Here is a 6,000-nt window from a genome sequence, read left to right as displayed (position 1 = left end):
GTACGGGTCCATGTCCCCCGTCATGAGTCCCGTGTTGTAGGCAGCGGTGCGGGATCTCAGAGCGTCGCGGATGGTTTTATCCACCCACGGCTTCTGGTTGGGAAACGTTGTGATAGTCTTTGTCTCCACGGTATCATCCGCTAGTTTCCCGATGAATCCCACAACCGCTTCCGTTGTGCCAGCTGTTTATCTCAATAACTACAACTATAAGCATTTGAATTTTTCATTGCACATTAATTGTCTTTTGCTGATTTTCTAAAAATTTTCATCAGATTGACTAAAAATGCTTTTTCTTAATATGCCAATAGTGTCATGTTTTGAAATGAAGACCGAAGAACCCAACCCAGAGCCAAACCATGTAGGATGCTAGTATGCTAGCAGACCAATGAAGTTTCCTTCAGTTATCCAGGACAGCTGCTGAAGTTTGGTTGCAAATCAATGTAGTTTATGTTATACACAAGAAATAGCAATTTGCCCTTCCTCTTCCTGGGAGGGAAACAAAGAAGGTAAGCACGTAGTCTATGGAGACCTTGAAAGGTGGTACTATTCCTCCAGGAGTAGATGAAGTGTTTTGTGGGCATATTTAATCTAAGAGAGGTCAGTACTCCAACTGGATGGATTGGCAGAGGCAATGCAGCATAAGTGTATTTTGGGGGATGGTCTCTACTAACAGTAGGCCCTAAAGCCTTACAGAAAGCTTCCTAATCCCAAGATGTGAACTGAAGGCTACTGCCTGACACAGTGTACAGGGGAATGCTGTGCAGGCAGAACACATGTTGCACTAAGAGCTTTGGTATTTCAAACGCTGTAGGTAGCTTAACAAGGGTTATGAAGAAACCCTTGTTCAGGGAGGGTAAAAGTAAAAAAGAGTGAAAGTCTCAAGATCTAGAGCTACAGTATATGCGACCAGACCGTACTAGGTCCAGGCATCAGATAAAAAACCCCAAAACAAAACAGTGGGTGATTTGAAACTAGACTTATTACTTGAGCAGGCAAACACATAAGATCTAACATAATTTTCGACTGTAGGCCACCAGAACATGCATTTAAGCAAAATAATAGTTCTGCTGACCCCTGAATGGCATGCAAACCCATCAGTGTGAGCCCACCTTTAATCCACACTAATACAATGAATGAGTCTTATCAGTGCACTTAAGCTTCATGTGACACCTGACAAGTATTTGCAGTATCTCTGGTCAGAGAAAAGCACATTTCAGGAGTTGCATGTATGTATGTCTAACCCAAATAAAATGCACAGCAAATAGAATACAATTATTTATACATATAATTTAAATTTAAAGTGAAAATTTGACAACTACAAAATTTGTTGTATTTATTATGTTTGTTTGTTTGTTGGGAAAAGTCATTTTGAATTTGATAACAACAAAAAGATAAAAACAACAACAAATAAAAAAAACAAGATTCAGAATACTGGAAAAAATGTGTAGAAATTCCAGTTTGATCAACCATCAGCAGGATGTGCCAGATCATCCTGACGCACTGGACTACGCTGTGCATGCCCATACAACCTAAAGGATTCTCCATTAATGTATCTGTCACGGTTCTGGGTCCGTTGGACCCAGTATTTTGAGTTTATTATGTTTTGGTTTAATTTTGCATCATGGATTGTTTTCTTGTTCTCTTGCTGTGGTTGTGATGATTATTATTTGAGTTTCATGTATCTGTTATCCATGTTTTAGGAATTGTGGTTTCATGTATAGTTCAGTTCCATGTGTCATTTTCTGTCTCTGTGTTGAGTCCGTGTCTCTGAGTTGTGATTCATGTTTCCTGTTTTATTGTGAAAGTCTTTGTCTTATGTTAGTGTGTGCAGCTTTGTTCCCCATGTCTTGTTAGCCCTGATCTCTCCCAGCTGTGTTTCCCTCCTGTTGCCGATTCCCCCGTATACCCTGTGTATATAAGCCCTGTGTTTTCCCATGCTCGGTGTCGCGTTGTACCCTCAGATCCTGCCTGTTCCTGCTTGGTTTCATGGTTTCATGGTTTGGTTTCAGTTTCATGCCAGCAATAAAAGCTGTGGTTTTCAGTTACATTTCGTCTCGGAGTTCTGCATTTGGATCCACATTTCCACCTGCCCGCACACAGAGCCCTGATAGTATCAGTGTCAGAAATGACATGTCCCTCCCAAAGCTTTTGAGCCCTGTTCTTGTATCTGATAATGGTGGGATCAATAACCACCCCGAGGCGCCGGTTTAGCTCAGTTAAATGAGCATGTATCGTATTTTTGTATGGCCGAGAGTGGCCAGCCCTGGTTAGAGTATGACACGTTCCCTTTTTAAAAAAGAAAATTATTATTATTATTTTTACTCAATTTCCATCTGGGATTAATATAGTTTCTCTGATTCTGATTGCTGGAAAAACAAAAACAAAACACGCAATAAGAGACTCTAATGTAAGCGTTCTGTTAGCAGTGCACGGGCAGGACTGCATCTCTTTCTTGGAAATGGGATGGGCAAAACTTCAGTATCTTCGATGTACTATTGCTGTGTTATCTTTATTACTATTAATTAAGGCTACTCGCCACCGAGCTAACATTGTTGGCTGGTGTTAGCTGACTGCAGACTGTTAGGCCGTTTCTCAATACTCAAGTACGTCCGTCCGTACTCGCATTTTCGCTAGTCCGGACTAAGTTAACACGGGAGTCCAGTGTCGAGAATGCAGTGCGTGATGACATCACAGCTCCAGAGTTTTTACTGCCATCCCCTCTTAACCCTCCTGCCTTCTTGGGACCTTTTTGTGCCACTGCTATGTGTTAAATGGCTGCCATTTCCACTGTGTTCAGTGGAATATAACCAAACTTGCCACAGGATAGTTTTTACCTGTCAATGTTAATATTCCAGTGTGAATTCCTTAAATCAGCCTAAAATGGCTGAGCAGCAGAAATCCCCACACCCATCACCCTGGGGACCATTTTCTGCCCATTGACTTCCATTATAAACGCTATTTTTCAACCCCAAATTATCATCATATGATTTTATTTTTTCTTCTTTTCTTGGATGTCAATGAAGACTCAGGGCCTTGAAGTTTTAATTTTTAAATTGCAAAAAAAATGCAAAAAAAATAATGGCAGGTCAAAATGTATGTTGGTGCCAATCTTTGGTCCATCTAAAGGCCTACTTATAATGACAATCACATATTACTTCAACTGGTTTTTTGTGGAAATATTTAGTTTCGTTTTTTGGTTTTTGGGGCTTATAACACAGGGCGCTCATGTAATAACACTGGGATTTGAAGGGTTAAAACAACGAAAATATAATTAAAACTTTACATGAATATTTCAGGGAGAAGTAGTTTTACAAGGTTGGCTAATTTAAAGTGGAATAAAATATGGATATATGGTCTTTTTATGGCGTGGCTGAGAATGGTCCCTAGGGTGATGGGTGTGAGTTTTTTAAAGGATGGCAGGAGGGTTAATTTAACTGTGATTAATATTTGCAATGGAAATGATGCATGACATAAAAAATTATACATGATGTAGCAGTTTTCTTTAAGAAAACCCCCCTGAAAATTTACATTGATTTGAACTGAACAAATATTTAAAATAGTATCTGATCATTTTTGGAGCAGCCTTCAGGATCTCCAGGTATTTTACCCTACTGTTTTTAGACTTGATAGCATTATCAACAACATGCTAGCTGCAAATAATTATGTGCAGTTTCCAATGATTATTTACAGGCAAAAAGAAAACATTTTACTGATACAGAAACAGTTTTCTATATAAGATCACTGCAAAAAAGTGCAGCCTTGCCTACTGTTACTCATTTTATATTAACTACCCTAACCCTAACATTAACTGGAATAATGACCTCAAACACTTTCATGCTTTTTCAGTTAAACTAAACCTCTAATAGCTGATAACAGAACATAGAAAAAGCCACTTTGGTCATACTACCAGTTAAAGGGGCAGACCAAAATTAATGAAAATGTCAAGTGAAATAAGTTTGCGTTCACATTTTGCAATGTTTCCTAAGTTAGGAAGGGGTGTTTTTTCCCTCAGTGTGTGCTTTTAAAAAACATGTGGTAACATCTTCTTTATTTTATTACTCAGAGCTTTCAAATGACTCACTGATAACCCTTTCAGATCTGTTGTTAGTAAATATTGCTTTTTCCTTGCTTGTTGTCAGGGTTACTGCAAATAAATAGCTTTTCTGACTAATATAGCTCACTCCATGTGAACAACTAACAGACATAATCTTTTAAAGCAGCAGCTGTATAAGTATATTCGCACTAATGAAAACTATGGTGTGACTGTATGTAAAAGAGAGATGAAGGCACCATGAAGGATGGCTGCACCTGCTTTATAATGGCATCACCCTTTTGTTTTTGGACTTTTTTCAAGCATTTTAACGTCTATCAAATTTTTTTTGAAGACAGAAGTAAACACGTTTGGATGGAGTGCTAAGTTATCAGGCAAATCCAGTGAGCTAGTTTGGCAAACAGCATTCATAAAATATATGGGGGCAACACAAGGACACAGATGACTGCTAATTAGTGCTAGCTAACAGAGTAAAAGAATTTCATCAAAACTGGAGTAAAAACTTCTTGGACTGCAAATATATTTGGCAGAGCCTGTCAATGTTTTGAGGGGAAGAAAAAGCTATAGAGATTAAAACCAAGTAAACTTGTGATTATTGGTGCTGAGGTTGGCCACTCTGAGATTGCACCCAAGCCCAGTGGCTAATTGATTTGCATTTTCTGGATTCAGACAACCACAGTGGGAGATGTGAATGGAAAATCCTATTAAAACAATCTAACCTAAGGACATTTTTGTTGTTTTTGTGTTTATATTTTTTTCTAGAAATATCTCTATGAAACCTCAAATTGTGTCAACTGTATGCTAACCTATAGTCTAAGAGAAAGTAAGGTTAATATTTATTTGGAAAGTCAGATCCTCTCCCAAAGTCAATTGAAAACATAGAGGCAAAGTTAGAACCATAATGAGTAGAAATAAAATGGCCTTTCAGACTGAATATCAGTCCCTGAGCTGCAGGATGATCACTTCTGAGTTTCTGCAACACCACACTCCCTGCTTTATCAGTCTTACTAAACACCACTGGCACACCGCTTTTTTATCTCGTCTAAAAGAGCAATATTTCTTGTCACAGCAAAACAAAGTTTAGAATGGATTATTTACCTTTCCTGCCAAACCTACTGAAGTTAAAGAGCAAGCTAGAGTGAGTATGAACTGGGGAGAATGCGAGTATAAGGAAAAAAGGTAAAAATTGGACAGGAATTGGCATGCAAGCATTTGTCCATGGGCAAAGATCAGTGAATCAATAGGCTGATGGAGTGCTGACAGAATGACAGCTCCATGCTGATCACTGAAGGACATCTAGGAGAGAGAAAGAGAGAGAAAGTGAAGAACAGACTAGAGAGAGAGAGAGAAGGGCTGAGAGCTAGCAGTAATGAATGATAATTGTTCCTCAAGTAAACATTCTCAATATGTGGAGGCGAACATTCACCAAGTCACTTCTTATACCTTCTACAGATCAGAGCCATACTTGGTAAGCACGCTTACCTTTGTAAGCCTACAAATGCACACCCATTGGCCTGACTGAAAAAGATGCAGTAGCCTCGGGCACTCTGTATTTCTGTTTGTATAATTAATGAATGCTAGAAGCAATTATCATATGCTGTCTAGCTTAAAAAATAAACTAGTTTAAAAATGACATTAGTTTTGACCTGGGCCACCAATTATGTGTCTCTAAGAAATGTTGAACAACAGATGTATTTATAATGTATAAATAGCCCATCAGACACTGAAAAGAAAGATTATTTTATTGCATAAAATAGCGCTAATCCCATCAGCTGATCAGAGTTCTGATCTAGAGTCAGAAATTCTGAATCAGAGTTTCTGACTCAAACAGGCTTTCCTCCACACAGTCCTCAAGTGCTTTACAAACCAAACAATGTGGCTACGGCAGATTTTTCCATTTGAGTGCAGCTAGCCAAACAACATTCTGCCACTTAGAGACAGACAGTGAA

This window comes from Aulonocara stuartgranti, assembly GCF_965226115.1.
Source record: "Aulonocara stuartgranti genome assembly, chromosome: 18".
Taxonomy (NCBI): domain Eukaryota; kingdom Metazoa; phylum Chordata; class Actinopteri; order Cichliformes; family Cichlidae; genus Aulonocara; species Aulonocara stuartgranti.
This window is presented reverse-complemented; position numbering follows the sequence as displayed.